General features: G+C 40.3%; 1 long non-coding RNA gene across 1 annotated transcript in view; it reads left to right on the top strand.

The window, feature by feature from the left end:
* Window positions 1-9842, top strand: part of LOC112629097 — a 52352-nt gene extending 42510 nt beyond the window's left edge. The window contains exon 4 of the long non-coding RNA XR_003120530.1: window positions 8781-9842. This is a non-coding gene — a long non-coding RNA (uncharacterized LOC112629097). The remainder of the gene's footprint in view (window positions 1-8780) is intronic.
* Window positions 9843-19394: the final 9552 nt, after the last annotated feature.

Here is a 19394-nt window from a genome sequence, read left to right as displayed (position 1 = left end):
TTCAAGCGTTTCTCCCACCCCAGCCGCCCAAGTAGCTGGGAAGATTACAAGCCCATGCCACCACGCCTGGCGAATTTTTGTATTTTTAGTACAGATGGGGTTTCACCATGTTGGCCAGAACTCAAGTGATCCACCCACCTCAGTCTCACAAAGTGCAGGGATTGCAGGCATGAGCCACTGCACCTGGCCGGATTAGCACTTCTTTAACCATGCGCTTGACTTTCTGCCTTTCAATTTTTTGTAAACAAAGCTGACCAGATTTTGGCTTCCCAAGTCAGAATCACGAGGGTCAAAGCCCCAAGGGAAAGACAAATACAGCAGCAGCAACAGCAGCACACTCACAAAGACAGACGGTGGACCTGCCGTCAGGAGCATAAGTCCTGAGCTGAACCAGGGTTCCTCATTCATTCCTCGTGAGAACTTGCATAAATTACCCACTTTTTTCCCTCTGGCCTCAGTCCCCCAATGTATCACTGGAGAGCGGTACTTTATAAACTGTTGTAATAAGCAAAGAATAGTTTTATTAATATCATAACTGCTGCCATCACTGATGACTCTACACCAAGTGTAAGAGGTGAAAGAAAAGGCTGGGCGCAGTGGCTCAAGCCTGTAATCCCAGCACTTTGGGAGGCGGAGACGGGCGGATCACGAGGTCAGGAGATCGAGACCATCCTGGCGAACACGGTGAAACCCCGTCTCTACTAAAAAATACAAAAAACTAGCCGGGCGAGGTGGCGGGCGCCTGTAGTCCCAGCTACTCAGGAGGCTGAGGCAGGAGAATGGCATAAACCCGGGAGGCAGAGCTTGCAGTGAGCTGAGATCCGGCCACTGCACTCCAGCCTGGGCGACAGAGCGAGACTCCGTCTCAAAAAAAAAAAGAAAGAAAGAAAATTGTGTGATGAATATTAAAACACTTCGTAGAGCTGGAAGGGTCATTGAGAAATCGGCTATCCACTTCCTAGCACTGCCTATTGTTGTACAGCCTCCTCCCCTGCAAAATGGGAGGCCTTTAAAGCCCCTTTAACTCAGAGACATTTAGAGAGAGTGATTTGTGATGTCTCAGACACTGTTAAATGTGTTTGATATATCATTATATTTATTCTACTAATATGATGATGGTACTAATGGGACATGCCTCACATAGGAACAGGGAGACAACCTCGATTTTACAAATGGCAGGGCAATCTCTCTCATGGAGGGATAGGAAAAAATTGGCCTTGAATCCAAAAGTTTGTATAGATGTTTAAAAAAAAATACATGACTTTGCTTTCTTGAAAATTTATCCAATTGAATTTCCTTTCAAATGAGAACTGAATGATTCCTTCTCTTTAGCTAGACCTGGGCTTCATAAATACCATCTCTGCACAGTATATTACGCACATCATTTATTCAGCAGATATCGTAATATATTCAGGGCTGCTCTTAGGAAGAGAAATTTCAATATTAGATAAAAATAGTGAGATGGCGACGGTAACAGTGTTTGTCTGGTACACAGGGTAAATAGGATTGTTAGCGATTGCTAAAGGCTTCAGGAAAAGATAGGGAAACAAAGATAGCTCGTGCCAGATTCTGAGCCAAGCAGTTACAGAGGTTCAAGGAAGCTTGATTACCTTCTGCCACCGCGTACTTCTAAGCAGGCCCAGAGATGAGTTCCCCCTTTCTTATATTTTCTTGTAAGAATGGCTGAATGTTATCCTAATTAGAAATCTGCTCAGATTTGGAAACAGGCTGGCGTTGTCTTCTCTCCCTAACCCTCCATCCTCCCACTTCTCTGTATGTCTCTCTCTCTCTTTCTCTCTCTCTCTCTCTCTCTCACACACACACACACACACACACACACACACACACACAGGAACTCATGATAATGTCCACTGTCCACAGAGTCAGAGACTTGTCTGAGCCTGTCACCCAACTGGATTGACACAGGCTCTGGGCCTCTCTGTATGTGAGTTCCTGGATCTGCATGGGCAGTGATTGGACTGACAAATCTCTCCAAGCCTCCCTGCCCATGTCCTCTACATCCAAAGTGCTGGCCTGTATGGAACACTAACAATGCCCAAGTCTGGTTCTGTGTTTTATACGTATCAACTCCTTTAATCCTCACAACACCCAGGGAGATATGCAGCATTAATCCCTTCCTTTGGTAAGGAATCTCTCCACCTGACAGACAAGGAAACAGGTGAGGTACCAAGAATTTAAGGAATTCACTCAAGGTCACATCCAGAAAGTGGCCAAGCCAGAATTCCAACCTAAGCCACGTGGTTTCAAAAGCACAGAGCAGAAAGCCCAGCACAGAGCCCAGCCTCAAAGGCACAGAGCTGCAGTGAATGCCCCTCTGGTAGACACTCCAGAGCAGCGGCTCCTGTATGTCCACTCACATGTGCGTGAACACTTATGAATGTACCCGACACTCTGCTTGGCACACGCAGAACTGAGACTTGCGGAAGTGTGCTAGTGTCATCAGAACCAACCCAGGGTTGGTTCAGGGGAGACTGGCTCGGGGAAGAAAGAACTGCAATTTAGAAGAAGAAGAAGTCAGTGCAGCAGAGGAGGTCCTGCAGATCCCAGACAGCAGGGAGGCAGCCTAGGGCTAAAGGAGTCGAGGGGCTCCCAGTGAAAGACACATTCGCAATGTGAAGGATGGGTCAGATATGGAAATGGGAAAGGCAAGCCAGGTGAATACACAGGACAAAGAAGCACAAAGTGAGAGGTGGGCAGGCTCTCACAACAATGGGGCTGGGCTCAGGGCTGCTTTGTGTGAGGGAAGGGAGACAATAAGGCTGTAATAGCAAATTTGAACTATTTTTTTTATTATTTTGTTTTAAACAAAGCTGAATGCCAATGAAGTGTCTGCAGGGGCTTTGGAAAGTCTGGTTGAGTTTTTGCACAAGGGTTCTCAGGCAAGCTTGTAGAAGCCTGGCAAGGTTGCAGCAGAGCCTGTAATTCTCACCCTTCTCAAATCCTCCCAAAAGCCTATACAACGGTAGACCATGCATTTCTTTATTATCTTCTACACAGGGACCACCTGGATCCTTATCTAAGAACATAGACTTCAAGTTAAACTACAGTTAACCAACCTCCTATTCATTCTTCTCATTTTTTTTCTGAGGCTAGGGATAAGATGCTTACATAGATACACTATGCATTTCATGGTTCTATTTATTTCCTTTTTGCTTTTACATGTGAGGCCCAGGGGGCCCACTGCACAAGAGGATCCCGGGAATGCGTGGGAACCATTAGTGCTCTGTGGGACCAGAGCTTGCTCTAGCAGCCATTGTTTTTGCCTCATTAAGAACTTTCTTGTTTCTTCACCCACCAGTAATAGTTGTTTGTTGTTGTTTTCTCAAGCATTCTGACAGTTTCAAAACCACGAAGCATGACTCAATCCTAGTGGGGGCTCAGTTTAATTCTCTGAATGAACAGAATGCAATTACATATGTAGGAAGATTTTTTAATCTTTCTTTATCTACTCTGTTCACCCACCTTAAGAACCAAGCTCCAAACTGAAGTACAGCAGGTGATGTGTGTGTTTCTCTCACTTTCACCTCCTGGAGAGCCAACTCCTCTAGCGAGGGCCTCCATGTACATGTTCCCACTTAGCCCCCATTATTTCTTCAGGGTCAACTTCCTTATTTCCTTTGACAGTTGAGAAAGTTGAAGTTTAGAGTCATTACATAATGCTGAGAAGCATAGAAAGTGGTTTAAAAAAAATAAACAAAAATGCACCTGATTCTAAAGTTTGTGTTCTTTCCACTACACTTAATTTGCTTCTCCTAAATGAAAAAAAAAAAGGTATACACGTAGGAAGCTTCAAGTTCAGTCTCACTCTCTGTAAAATGAGATAGTGAAGATTACTCAAAAGCTGACTGGAAGTATTGAATTATTCCTGGCTTATACATTGTAGGGGATAAGGTAGGTAAATTCAGTGCTAATTGAATTTTGTGTTAGGCTATTCTCATACTGCTATAAAGAAATACCTGAGGCTGGGTAATTTATAAAGAAAGAGGTTTAATTGGCTCATGGTTCCCCAGGCTGTACAGGAAGCGTGGCTGGGGAAGCCTCAGGAAACTTACAATCATGGTGGGAGGTGAAGGAGAAGCAGGCACATTTTACATGGCTGAAGCAGGAGAAAGAGAGAGAGGGGGGAAGGGGCTACACAGTTTTAAACAACATGATCTCCTGAGAACTTATTCACTGTCACAGCAACAGCAAGGGGGAAGTCCACCCCCATGATCCAAGTACCTCCCACCAGGCCCCTCCTCCAACACTGGGGATTACAATTCAACATGAGATTTGGTGGGGGCACAAATCCAACCGATATCAAATTTCAATCTGGATCTTTTAAAGGAAGAATCAAAGGAATGCTCTAATGCGTTGCTGAGTGGATAAGGGAACCGGAAGTACGAGAATTCAAATGACTTGTTCAATTTCACATGGCTCATTACTTGGTCCTTTGATTCTAAATCCAGCATGTGGGGTTTAGCCAACGGATTGTTTGGAAAGAACAATTGGACTAGATCCTCTGATTTCTCTTCTTCCGTCTCATCTCCTGATTTAATTTCTTCCTCTTTCCCTTTCCATTTCTATCAGTATAGAATAGAGAAAACAAACAAACAAACATCAAGAAACATAGGTTTGGATTTTTCTCCTCTTTTTTTGCTCTGTGAGTCTGCAAAAGTCTCTTGAACTCTCTGAGATTGATTTCTTCCTACATAAAAGGAAGGAATTGGCCTAAACTATTTTAAGATTTTAAATCTTAATGTCTCCCTTCCTCTCCCTTGCCACATTCACCTCCTCCTCTTGTGATCTAGTCTCCGGAAACTGGAAGATTACAAGCAGAAAACTAGCCTGATACACTTAGCATATGCAAATGCTGTGCCAGAGAGACCACCAAAGCTTGGATTCCTCCTTCTGACTCTCCAGAGAGATGTAGGGCCAAGCCTTTCAGCCAGGGCAGAAGGATTCTAAGTGTCTAAGCATCTCAAGTACATAAAACTTAACTAGCCTTCTGCTCTGGATTCTGCTCCAAGCCAGTTCCACCTCATCAAAACACCCCTGGGGTGAGCTGTGATTCCTGGGAGCCTGTCCTCCCTCAAGACAACAGAAAGTGCTTCCTCTTGTGCCTCTCAGGAGTGCCATGCCTATTGCTCCACCTTACCAAGAGCAAGCAAAGCCTGAGAGCAGGATTTGCAAATAAGGGATGGGGAATGGAGGCCTGGGGAAAGTGGAAAGAGAGTTAAGAAAGGAAGACGGAAGATGCAGGGGGTGGAAAATAGGAACTGAGGACTGAGCAGCAAGCAGGAAGAAAGAGAAGGGAGGCAGGGAACCCAGCAGGGGCACAGGCAGAAAATAAGACAGAGGCAGGAGCAAAAGGGAAAAGCCCGTGGTGCTAGTTTGAGGCACTGCACCTTGCATAAATTCCAAAATTTATCACTTCTACTAAATGTAACTGGAACTTACTGTACATTTACCAGACAAGCTACTGCACTTTGCAGTATCCTTGAGAGATGGAGGTGGATAGAGGGACTGTTACTTTTTGCCATCATGAGGAGGACACAGACTCTCAGACAAGATAATCCTTCTGAAGCTACTTGAGAGTGAAGTGCAGACCGAGGCCCCTGGATTCTAGAGCCCAGAACCCCCAGTCGGCCTGGACTTCCAGCCTCCAAATTCAGGCCTATTCTGACCCAGCTCAGACACATAGCCAAACTCAAAGGCATGAAAATCAATGAGAAAACATGAGAGAAGATGATTCTTAATCTGAACCAGACACACCAAAAGACTTGGAGGCTAGGTCCCAAATGCACCACCCCCAACCTCGATATTTCTTTTGTATATTACAGGCCAGCAAAATTAATGTCTGCTTGAAAATCACACAGAGGAGGCTGGTGTGACTGCAAGTCTAGCAATGAATGCACTTAGTAATTCTGTAATTTACCATTTGACCACAAATATATGGCTAGCAGGAGGGAACAAGTGCTGGGGACTAGACACAGTTAAATCAGAACAAGCATCCATCCTTCAGAAGTTTACCACGTGGTCAAAGACTAAATGTATGTGTTCAAGTATCTTTTTTTTTTCTTTGTCTGAGGCATGGCCTCACTCTCTCACTCTCTCACCCAGACTGGGCTGCAGTGGTGTGATCTCGGCTCACCGCAACCTCAGCTTCCCAGGCTCAAGCAAATCTCCTGCCTCAGCCTCCCGAGTAGCTGGGATTACAGGCACGTGCCACCACACCTGGCAAATTTTTATATTTTTAGCAGAGATGGAATTTCACCATGTTTGCCAGGCTGGTCTCGAACTCCTGATCTCAAATGATCCACCTACCTTGGCCTCCCAAAGTGCTGGGATTACAGGCATGAGCCACTGCTCCCAGCTAGTTCAAATATCTCTTTTCAAAGATTTTTAAAAAGGAATGAGAAAGGAAAGTCTGTGTGGTTTGGCTAATGAAGCATAAGCTTCAGTGCTGGCCTGGCATCTTTAACCGATTAGCTCTGAAGTCAGATCAACCTTGTAGGTCCTCAGTTTTCTCATCTATAAAATGGAGCAAGCAAGAGTCATGATATCCAGATGCTGTGCAGACTCCAGGTGATCCTACGGTATACTCGGTATACTCGATATGCCTGGCATATCATCAGGGGCCCCACACATGCACATGTTTCCCTTTCATTCCAAATAGGGAATGTTTTTTCCAGTTTTAAGTTGATGCTATTTCCTCATCTGCATTTTTTTTTCCATTCTTAATAAGTTGAGTAAGAGGGACAGTGAACTGAAAAGGGAAAACATGTGAAAATGCCGAGAATTCTGAAAATACATCTTTCCAAATTGTGCAGCTTGGTGTTGGCAAGATGACAAGGGCCCCAGAAACCGGGTGCAAACACAGCACAGCAAAATCACGCAGCTTGCGTGTGCAGTATATGTATGTTACATGCCAACTGCTGAACAAGTGCTTTTAAACAAATGACAAATATGATACGATGCTCTGAGGATCAGGCCAAGTGAATGCAAGGGTTTTCAAGATTCAGATGTGGACACGAGGTTCCTCTCGTTCCCCACCCACCAGCCCTTGCCAAGCCCGAGACCCCATCACAACACTCCTTTTGCCTCAACCTCTCTATCCGCGGCACCACACGCATGCACACACCATCAAGAGACCACAACTCCATCCCTCGTGTTAAGCATGTAGGCTGTAGAATATCGGACGGCACATTATTTTCCCAATCAATTTACAAACTTAACTAATAATTTAATTCACCGCATGACAAATCCACTAGCTCATGCCGAAAGCAACTTAAATGGAACGGTCATAAAATTCCCTTCTACGCCTTTGCTTGATGCCGTCGTTAAAAAAGAGAAGGGATGACGAAGTGAAAGGGAAAGTGCAGTGATTCTTTTATGTGAAGATTACATTTAAAAATAACCGACTAACCGTCTGCACTTTTCGGGGGCCTGACGTCTCGAAACGCATTTAGATTGATGCAGGCTGGGGCTGAAGTTCTCGTGCTGAGTAAACAGTCAAGTGTTCTTAATAGGAATTGCAGTTTCTCGACATCTGTTAGGGAAAAGGGAATGGCGAAACAACAATTTAGAGTGAGATTGGTTTTGTTAAATGCATTTAAATTCCAAGATTAGTGGTGTTCTTTCTTTTTCAATTAGCATTTACTTGTAGAAAGGTTACAGATGAAAGGGCTGGGGAAGAGATCGGGTGGATTTTTTTTCCTTACTGAGAGGACACTCCAAAGCATAGTAAAGCTAAAATAGGAAGAGAACATGAAACTTAAAAGAACTTAAAACGGATGCCAAATTGAGACTGCAAATCTTGAAGGGAAAGCATTTAAAATAAAATAAAATAAAAATAAAGTGAAGTTGAGTCTGGATTTGATGATCCTGTCCTCTGGGCAGAAAAATCATAAATTGCTTTGAGAAAATACAGGGATTTCTATTTTCCAAGCCAGTTACTAAGCAAAATTTGTGTTATTTCTCAAATATATGCCATGGTTCTGTGTGAGTGTGTAAAGAGCTGTAACTAGCTCACTTTTTTTTTTTTTTTTTTTTTTCTGATAGAAACATAAACAGAGACGAAAAATGTAGGGAATGTTTCACCTGTTTTACTGCCATTAAATAAACCTCATCTGCTACCAAGCTGTTTTGGGTGACATTTGCTAAATAAATACATTTTGTGGGAGACTTGAACACTGAAGCATAGAGACATGCAACCGATGTTCTCAGATGAATCCTGTTTGCTTCTCAGTGCCTATACCCCTACCCCAGGGGGATAGTGAAGTGGTAAATTCAGGTTTATGTTTCCACATTGGTATTTTATTTCCAAACTTACACAGCTACAACCAAAAGTACATGCTTTTGTTACTAGCATTTCTTGTAATTCTCTCTCTCTTTCTGCTCCCTAACCCAATTTTCCCCTCTTCCTAACTACCTTCCTCCCTCCCTCCACAAATATCTTTATTGTATTTTTTTTTTAATTAGGGAGTATTCACCATTTCTTTACACTTCTATATGGATTTCACTTTAAAAAATTCTATCAGCATGTATATTTTGTGCATGTCTGAAACCTTTAAAATATTGTTCAATTTTCATGATTATTTAAAAATATGTTTATTGAGTACTTGCATAAGGTGAAGGCATTGCTGCTATTTCCACTTAAAAAACTAATAAATATATTTTAAAAGAATGTCTGCCAAGACTGTTCTCTGACAAAGTATCTCTGTGGATATTTAAATGGCACCAAGATGGATTACTGGTTCTGATTATTTCTCATGTAGGGTATCAGCGATTTTGCAGAAATCATAATTGACAAAAATGATGGAAAGGAAGCTTTGAATATGGGGTGTTGTCATTGCACTGGCTGGACAACCAGATGGAGCTATTCTCAGTCCCCAGCACACAGGCAGAGAATCTATTCAACAATAACCAAAGAGGTATACAGTTCTAGAACATTCTGCCACCAGACTTCAGGCACCAGGAGGCCTCCATAGGCAGGGTTCCTCGGGCTTCTCAGCTGGCTTCCTTGGAGAAATTTCATATGCTGATTCCTTTCAATTATCTGTCAATTTTCAAAATGCAAATAGAAACATGCAGTCATCACTTTGGTACTCACCAACTGATTTCTTCCAAGCACCCAGACCATAAGTGAATGCAGTTCAATATGTTCTCTTCCTTTTTTTAAGTGGAGTTAATATTACTGAGCAGATTTTGGTCAGCTTCCAGGAACCCAGTGTGTGGAGAGGCAGTATTTTATTTTAGAAGCACAAGTTGGTTTGAAAAATGTGAACTTATCCCAACTCTTTCTTTGTCTCATCTTTCTTACTAGACATATTTTATTTTCCTAAAGAAAACATAAATAAAAACAAAAAAAAATGTCTTCATTGATACACACACACCCACACACACACACACACACACATACACACACACACACACACAATTTAGGTCAAATTATTTTTATTACTTACGATGTCTTTAATTATTTTACATATTTATAACACAAAAAAGTAAGAAGAAAAGGAAAAATTGTGTATAACTTTAAGAACAGGAGACAACAAATAATAAATATTTTGCTATGATTTCTTTTTCATATTCTATGCATATACATTTTATGGAATTGAGTTCACACTGTTCACACAATTTTGATTTCTCTATTTTGACTTTACCTTTATCAATAAGCATGTTCTTTATATCACTAAAATTTCTTTATTAACATAACCTTATACATATACACAAAATGTTAGCTAATCATTCATCTGTTTACGGGCATTTTGTAATTTCCAATATTTTTTCCTTTATAATTTCGGGTAATGTTTAAATAAGCCAATTTATGGAAAAGAGCTACCTATGTTGGATTACTTGCTTGAAATGAATTCCTGGAAATAGAATTACTGGGTCAAAGGATACCAACATATTTAATGTCCCCAAAGGCATATTGGCAAATTGTCTTCCATACAAATTATATCAATTTACCCCCTGTAACTAGTATATAAAAGTGCCTGTTTCACAGTACCTACCTTGCTCCAAGATCTTTTAAAATCTCTGCAAATTTGAAAAATGAAAAAAATGATAACTATTGCCTGGAACAATGTGTTAAAAGATGTACTGAGCAATACATTTATTTTAAAAAATTTTTAATTCACACAAAAAATGTAAAAGCTTGTACACGGGATGTTTTCTGACCAATAAATGCTAAAAAGCCATAATGTTTCATCATACATAGTAGATTATTTTGTTCGAAAACCTATTACATTTTGCATGTTGCTATAGCAGTCTTTCTAGTCCAGAAAACACTTCACTGAAACAGCAACAATATCAATTTACTGCGTACGGCTGCAGGCAGCTCACACTAGATTCTAAACATGATTCAGTGGGCATCTTTAAGAGTGGAATATCCATGACTTATCTTGCCAGGCTTCGTACTATGCCAGTGGGGAAGGTGGATGGTGCCATTGTTATTTGGGCAGCCATGCCGAGCTCAAGGAAGAAAGCTGAAATTGTTTGAAAGCCTGGTTTAAGACAGTCTTTTTGAGATTTAGCCCTAGAGAACACTCAACTAAACGACCAAGAGAGGTGGAGAGAAGACTGTTAAGAGGTGCAGAAAAACCCAACAACAGAATGAAAAGACATACGAAGAACCTTCTCATGCAAATGAACTTACCATAGAGAACTCAGAGGTCACTGAAAAGCACCTTTGTGCTCTAACAGTACAAGGTTCAAAAAGGAAAGATTCAGTCAATAATTGCTGTGTTTGTCTAAATCTGTATTCCCCCAGGCTATTGTGTTTTCCAAGTTAATAAAGTCAATCCTATTCCTTGAAGTTTTCTACTAGACATTGGAGTTTCCCTCTAAGGCTCAACCTACAGCAAACCCTAAAAGATCTCAAAATAGCCCTAATAACTGAGGGTGGATTTTGAGGGTAAAGGAAAGATCAATTACTCTTTGAATATACTCAATATATAAATTAGCACCAAAAGTATCTCTATTTATATGACTGTAATCATGTATTCTTCTTCATCAGAAGTTGCCAGCAATAGTGAGTAGACACTTTAACACCACTGATTATTCAAAACCAAATAAAAAAAACAAGAAAGAAAAGGAAAGAAATTAAAAATCCACCAACTTAAAGAAGCACATTCTACCTCCCCAAATCCTCAATTCCCTTAACTGTCAGATTTTTTTTTAACTGAGCCAGTCTTCAGAGATGATGGCATTTTTTATTGTAAGAATATTCCTTCTAGTGATCAATTCCCGCTTAATGAAGTGTTCCCTAAATTAAATCTACCCTTTCTGAAAGGTTACTCCCCAAACAAAATGAACAGGAAAATGCCTCCAGTCCATATAAATGTCATCCTGCCCTCCAGTAAATCTGTTTTAATCACTATTTTTAAGGAAGCAGCCCGATTGAATAGGAGAGAAGCTCAATTACCTTGTATACTAAGACAACTGTCACAGGGGGTCACAAACAGTGCCTTTCAGAGGCGCCTTCCTCCGGAGAGATGCAAGACACACTTTGTTCTGCAAATGATTTGTCCTTTTCCTTTTTTTTTAAAAAAAAAAAAAACAGAGAACCATGTCCCACTGGTGAAAAGAAGAGAAGGAAACTGGTAACAATTGAGGACGTACTATGCTAAGGCTCTTTCACTAATTCCTTACCACAAGATTATTAAAGGACTATTTTTCTTTCTTTCTATGGAAATAAAAATGAAGTCCCAGAGGGGTAAGCTCACCCTAAGGGTTGCGGCCACAGGACTGGAGAAAGGAGAGGTGACACTTACGCTCCATTCCGTGCAATTACAAGAGTACCTCTGCTAATAAACCAGTTGCTGACCCCAAATCAGAATTGAAAAGTCAACCAAGTAAGGACACTCCAAAGAACACTGGTTGGAAAATGACAAGCAGCAGGTACCTCCTGACACCTATTCCAAACAGCCGTGTGCCTTGGATTGGGTTTCTGTAAAGGCATTCATATGCTTTGCAAAGCTAATGTACGGAGGCAGCCTTCAGTGCTTATGTTTTTTGGAATTAAGTTGCATGACTGTGCCTTGCTCTCTAAAATGTGTAAATGTGTAAATTATGCTGAAACAGATTGCCAATGCAAGTTGAAGAAATGAAAAATATGGTGCACTCTCACGGCAAGGGTGCAAGGGCACAGGGGTGTGGCTTGCCACCTGATGTTAAAGGCAGCCTCCAAACTCTCCACGCTTGGGGCTTCTAGAGAGGATGATGGTGAAAAAAGGGATAGCGAAATATAAAGAAGCTAGATGTCTTTTCCAAGAGCCCAGTTACCCCTAAACACCATCTCTTACTGGCACAAAAGAGGCTATGTAAATTATCATGTTACCTAAGTCCTATTTTCAATTCATATTTCATTTCCCCAATTCACCATGTCCTAATAGAAATGCCACAGTAACTTGCCAAATTTTGACCCCAAAGATACTCAAGAAGAAAAAGATAGAAAAAATGCCCCCACCAAACACCCCACCACATCTCCCTAACTCCGTAACTGCCAAATTTCCAGTGGAGGAGTGTGTGCGTGTCCATGTGTGTGTGCGTACTCACATCCATGTGTTTGTGGCTTCCTGTTAGTTATTTTAATGTTGCTTCAGTTTACTGTGATGAGGAGACTAATTCCATCTATAAAAATGTCATAAAGAAAAAAGACAGCTCTTCTCTTTAAAGAAATGAAAAGAAAAATACTTACAGACATCAGTATTTGATAAGTTGAAAAGGAAGAGTGAATGCCAATCATTTCTGTAGCCTTAAATGCTCTCATAAAATGAAGAAATGATACAAAAATTATATTGGGTCAATAATGACTTACTTTATGAGACATCGGGGTCAAAATGTTGTCTGTGATTGCTGAATAAATTGCTGAAAGATATCTAGGGTTCAATCCACTCATTCTATGGACAAGGAAACTAAAAATGTCTGATAACTTCCTCAGATCACACAGCAAGGGTCATTTAGGATACAACCTACATCCCTGCTAATTCTTTGCCCTGTGTTCTTCTCAGTACAGGTCATCAACTGAAAATTCATTTTGAAAATCATTTTGAAAATTTAGCCAGACTATATTTCTCCAGTGCCCAAAAATGTTTCAAGAATGAGATAAGACTGGTTTGAAAATAAATGGATAATGAACATTGTGAATTTTCCTAAAGGTCACAGTTGGACAATGAAAAGGAAGAAATTTAGATACTACATATCAAGGTAGGACTTGCAAGGCGGCAGAACCATGTTTCTGTAGAAACTCATTGGCACATGCAGACCAATTCAATTGGGAGGGAGACTGGGCTAGGAATGCTAAAAATAGTGATATCTAATTGTAGACAAAGGTTTTAGTAGGTGTGAGGGAGCCTTTCAGATTTGCAATGGTTATTCTCTTGTTCCTCTTTCCTTTCCTTTTCTATTGTTCCCTCTCATTTCTTTTCATTGGCTACCATGAGAAAGAGATAAGATGCTGGAGGTGACAGCTCTGAACTGGCAGTGCCCTGAAGATTTTTTTTTCCCTCTAGTCTTAGTACAGAGCACTGTCTATGTTGCAAAGTATAATAATGAAATTAAAAAATTGGCCAGGTGCAGTGGCTCGCGCCTGTAATCCTAACACTTTGGGAAGCCGAGGCAGTAAATCACCTGAGGTCAGGAGTTCCAGACCAGCCTGGCCAACACGGCGAAACCTCGCCTCTACTAAAAATACAAAAAAATTAGCCGGGAATGGTGGCATATTCCTGTAGTCCCAGCTACATGGGAGGCTGAGGGAGGAGAATCACTTGGATCCAGGAGGCGGAGGTTGCAGTGAGCTGAGATCACGTCATTGCACTCCAGCCTGGGCGACAGAGTGAGACTCCATCTAAAAAAAAGAAAAAAAAATTAATGAATGTTTCTGTTTGAATTAATAAAAGTTGGGTCTTATAAAAGAAGGGGAACAAGTTTGTTTGCATCTGCTACTCTGGCCTCGCATGGTATTGATGACTTGATGCCAGATGTCCCATTTGTTTCTCAGAGACATCATGCAAAATGAGACCTGGAATCAAAATGTTTATATATTAGAAGGCAGCATTGCCCTTTTATTAATTAGTTTTTTTATTTTTTTATTTTTTTGAGACGGAGTCTTGCTCTGTCGCCCAGGCTGGAATGCAGTGGCACAATCTCAGCATTGCCCTTTTATATACAAGAATCTTGCTAGCCAACATAAAGGGGCCCCAGATGGAAGCAAGAAGGAAGACCTATGACATCTGAGTATACCAGATCCACCATCCAGTACCATCTTTCCCTTTTTCAGCAAATGATTCATAACCGAAGATTCCTGATGCTTCCAAACACTAGAGATTATTGAGAAACCATAAAGGAGTCTCCGAGTGAATTTGATCTTAAGTTCCCATCACTACTAAATAAATACAATTATTATATGAAAATAACTTGTCTCCACATCTAATGAGCAGCTATTCTGTGACTCTCTTGAGATAAAAAAATAATACACTTTTTATCTTAATTTCTCCTTTGAAGTTTTACATTTTCATCACCTAGGACATTGCCTGTCATTTAATAGGCATTTAACAAATATTAGGTAAATAAATAAATATAGCCAACAATCAACCAAATAGAAAAATACTAGTTTTTAGGGCACTCAAGGGCCTTGGGCTTCTGATAATCTGAAACAGTTCTCTGCTATGTTCCTATTTCTGTGATTTTTGTATCTGCAATTCTAAATGTGGTTGAGTTCATTCAACGTTTCAATTTAAATCCCCAAATTAATTATCAAGAGACTATCATGAAAATTAATATATTTATTAAGAAGTATGTCCTCTAAATTCCTTTAGTATTTTATTTTGATTGAAGGTAGGTAACTATAAATAACTTCTGGAAATGATTTTTTAAAGCTTCAGAGCACATACTTTGTGTCAGATGTCATCCTGAGCATTTTCATATATATCATTTAATCATCCACAGCTATGCCTATGATGTCAGTCTTATTCCACCTTCTGACGACTCACTCCAGAATGAAGGACCACATTCAAGGTCATTCAAACAGTGGTGGAACTGAAATTTGAATCCATGTGTGTCATTCATGGCAACCGAATATAAATATAAAAATGAAACATTCTTTTAAAAATAACTGAAGATTCTTGAGGATCAATCATGAGTGCACCATATTTACCCAGACGCTCTGTCAAAGAATGCCATTTGTCAGGAAACTACTTCACAAGAACTTTAACAATTTAGTTTCTCGAGTGATTGATTTCAGAGTTGACTCTCATTAGATTCTTGCAGGCTATGTTTAGCAAAATGGATTATGTAATCCATTTTTTTGAACTGAATTTTTATTATTAAATATATTTTCTAGTCAACTAGTCATGATTGAACTTTTTGATGGCTTCAACTTCAAAACTACTTCTTACATAATTTTAAAATCCAGCACTAAAAATGTGTCAAGAAACATAAATTAGCATTTCTAGAGGGGAAGAATGAATGTGCATTATTCAAATTTTCTCTGGAAAAGAGGTGAAGTGGAAGGACTAATGCAGTGTAATCACTTTAACCCTCACCAGTATATTACTGTAAGCAAGTCAGTTCATCTCTTTAAGCCTTGGTTTTCTCATCTGCAAATTGGGAATCATAAAAACACACATCTTTTCAAATTACTTTTCAAATTGCCATGAGAGCACAGAGGAAATGGCTGTAAACAGAGTTCGTAAAACTCTAAAACAAATGCAATTTCTCGAAAGAGTTTGCGGTGCTACAGGCCAGACTTGCTTTCTATGTTGACAAGAGCAGGCTCAATTTTCACCAGCGGAGCAGTCACCAGCACTTACTCAAGAATGAATCCGTACCAGCCACTTATGTTGAAGCAGTAAATCAAGGTGTTGCTATGACTGATAGACCATTTGTTTATTATTGAGACTATTGTTTTCAATTGTTGAGTCCACCACTTTTCACTCTTAATCCTGGAAAGTTAAAGAAGCTTCTTTGAAAAATATCATAGTTATTAACATCATCATAATTACCTTATAGTGATTAAGTGGATCATAATTATATGTTCATTCTGTCTTCTGTTTAAAACACAGTCTATGTGGGAGAGAGCCCTGATGCCTTTGCAACAGTCGGGTGTGTACCATCATAACCTGGCATGTTTCCAGCTGGGGTAATTGCATTCTGTTCACCAAAAATTCCCTGTAGTTTTCCCTAGAGAAGGTCTCCCTCATTTCCAGCTCAAAACCAGCTGTGCTGTGGGGCTGGAAACAGCTGCCACATCGCTACCCTAAGGTAGCTGTGTTTCAACACGGGTTCAAACAAGGCTTAGGTAATCCTATGACCAAGGCTTCAGGGAATACCAGTGAGCATCCAGACATTTCTTTAGCTGTGAAAAACAGCAAAGCCTTCCCAATCACACATATCAGTAGATACTGTAATTGGGGAGGGGGATATAGCTTTATTTTTGCATTTATTTTAAAATAGAAAAAACTCATCCGTTATATCAGATCATGTACCTCCAGCTGCCACAACTCTAATTGGTGAACTAACAGTCTATATTATTTTAACTGTTCATAGTGAAAGATGGCCTAGTGCACCTCCTAATTAATTACTGAGTTTCTTGCAAGACTCTCCAGTTGGAGCTAAGATTGATATAAAACCTAGACCTCTTTCTGAACTACGATCTTGCAGATGTATTTTTGAATGAGAACATGATTCTGTTTACATGATGTTTAGTGAAAGGGACAATGTAGATGTTTGTGGCTTCGTGCGGGCCTCCCATAAAACCCCATGCAGAAGATGAAACATGACACCCGCTTTGTAAGCCATCCAAGACTCCTACCCCCAGTCCATACGTTTCATATGTATGTAATCAACTTTTATTGGTTCTTGAATTACATTCTGCGAGCACAGAACTCCCCTTTGCCAATTTGAGCACAATAACAGAGCTTGGAAGTGTCATTAATAAAGGGCCTTGTGGTTTGAGCACAGTGAAATGTTTATAAGAACTCTCGCTTCTACCAATACTGATTTTGGTGGCAGAAAAGATTTAGAGAAGATAGTTCACAAAAAGAAAAATAGATGGCATCAAAATAGCACCTTTATAAGCTAAAGGTGAACAAACTTTCATTCATTTGTTCTCTACTGAGTGCCTCCTGTGTAAAAGACATAAAGTAAGTATACATGACCTAGATGGGTCCATCCAGGAACTCACACAGAGGTGACCTATTCCTAATCAATCAAGTGTTCACAGAGCGTTATCATCTGAAAGGGAAGCATATAATCACAGAAGAATATTTCTAGAAACAGCAAATCATATATACACCGTGGTCCAAACCAGAACTTTCTGTTCGTCTTTGCACATTCTGGAACTCAGTCAGGTTGGCAGAATGGTCTCATGTCTAGACTGATAGTAGCCAAGCTCATAAAGTCAGATGTATAGCTTCCAAAATGTTGTTTGACTCAGTTTGACAAAATGCTCAAAATACTAATGTGGAACAAAATATTTACTCTTTGTAGGTAGATACACTGAGAAAGCCAGGCTTAAAGTTGCTTAGTGAGCAGAGCATCAGGGCCCAGAAAGTGGAGACGTGGTTCTGACACCTGGCTAGGGTAACTCCACACCTGCATCACCACCAGAAAGACTCTGTGTGAGGGACTAATTTTACTTGGACACTTTTTGAGCACTGTCAGGTCTAGATGGCTGGATATCCCGTTTTTGTGTCCTTGGCTGCTCACAAAGGGTTTTCTCCTGGTAAGCATAACAAAGGTATCCACTTCTTAAATGATATCCTCATTCCGATTCTAACTCTCAGACATTATTGTTGAGCCCCCGGATTGGGATTTAAGCTGTACCCACACTTCAATGCACAGTTAGAAATTGTTTCTAACCCACCCATTATGTGTGGATTTGATTATTTTAAATCTCAGAGAACAATACTGATTCCAGGGTTAGCAACTACCTATTGTCACCTCCAGGAGGAATCAAATCATGTGCAATGCAAACTTCATCCACCGTGCACAACCCACAAGAATGTACCTTTGTACACAGGTCTCATTTTGGTCTGGGTCCCATTTGGGACCTATGTCCTTCCTGTGTCCCATTTGATCTGGCTCTTCATCTTCTACATGTAATTCCAAGCCATTCACACCTCCCAGGCTTCCCTTTTGCCTTTGATAACTTCTTTGCATGTACCTTCCTTCAAATATGTCTTACATCTGCCTCTTTCTGACTATTCGCATTGCTGTTATTGTGAATCAGATCCTGGCTACTTCCAAACTGACCTACCGTGAACATTTTATTGCCTCTGAACCAAGCTTTCACATTCATCAAATCACTTCCCAACACAAAACTCTTCATTGGACTCTCTACCCTATAGCCAAGATTCCATACTCCTTAGTCTGGATTCTGAGACTCTCCACAATGTAACTACCAGCTGCATACAGTCAACAAAGTACATCTTTCAGCATCTGAAGACCTGGACTCTAGGTCCACTTCTACTGGTTCTAAGCTTAATAAAAGCATTTCAACACTCTGAATCTTAAGGGTATTTTTTACCCAGGGAAACACAATACCTGTCTACTGCAGTGGTGGAAAGGATCTCAAGAATAATCTTCTGTAGAATATCCATGCCTCTGAACACCTTTACTCATACTTCCAACATTCGCCTTCCAACTTGCTTTCCATTTCTGTGTCACCCTAGGATCAATTGCCTACCTCCCTAGCTCTAGGAAAATTTTAGAGTCCACTCCTATCATTAATTCTTCTCACCATCTCCTCTGCATTTAGGCAAATTGGGGTAGGTTCCAGATCTTTAAATAGTTTTAGAGAGAGCAAAATCATGTTAGGCAGATTAACAACAAATAACGAAAGCCCTAAAATTCTAGAGAAATGTGTTCTTTATTCTATTGACAGTGGAGACTCCATAAAACTCAAATGATGGCCAATATCAATATAATATGCTACTTTCTGAGGAATATTTAATCCCTTAACACTGAAGACAAAAAAAAAGGAGAAGGAATAAACTCAAAGAACATGTGCAGCTCTGGAAATTGTATTGGACTTACTAAAGAGAATTTTGGTCTGAGATACTGCCAATTGCCATCACATCCTTCTAGTTAGATCTCTGCTCTAAATGGGATTAAAATGAGTAAGACTTAAGTTCTTTCTCCCCTGCTCCTTCTCCTCCTCCTCTTTTTCTTGTCTTTCTCCTCTCTTCTTTCTCCTTCTTCATAATTGTCAATGTGTTGCTATTCACAAAGAAAATGCATTCATATTTGTTTTTCATCCACGAAGTAGGTTGGAAGACTGTGATGTTCCCAGTGTACAGACTATGCAATCAAAGTTGACACAGAACTAGTAACTTGCCTGAGGTCACACAGCTAGTAAATGGAAAGCTATGATCTGAAATTTTATC

Source organism: Theropithecus gelada, chromosome 7b, assembly GCF_003255815.1.
Source record: "Theropithecus gelada isolate Dixy chromosome 7b, Tgel_1.0, whole genome shotgun sequence".
NCBI classification, from domain to species: Eukaryota; Metazoa; Chordata; class Mammalia; order Primates; family Cercopithecidae; genus Theropithecus; species Theropithecus gelada.
The sequence above is the reverse complement of the archived record's forward strand: the minus strand, read 5'-3'. Positions and strand labels throughout refer to the sequence as shown.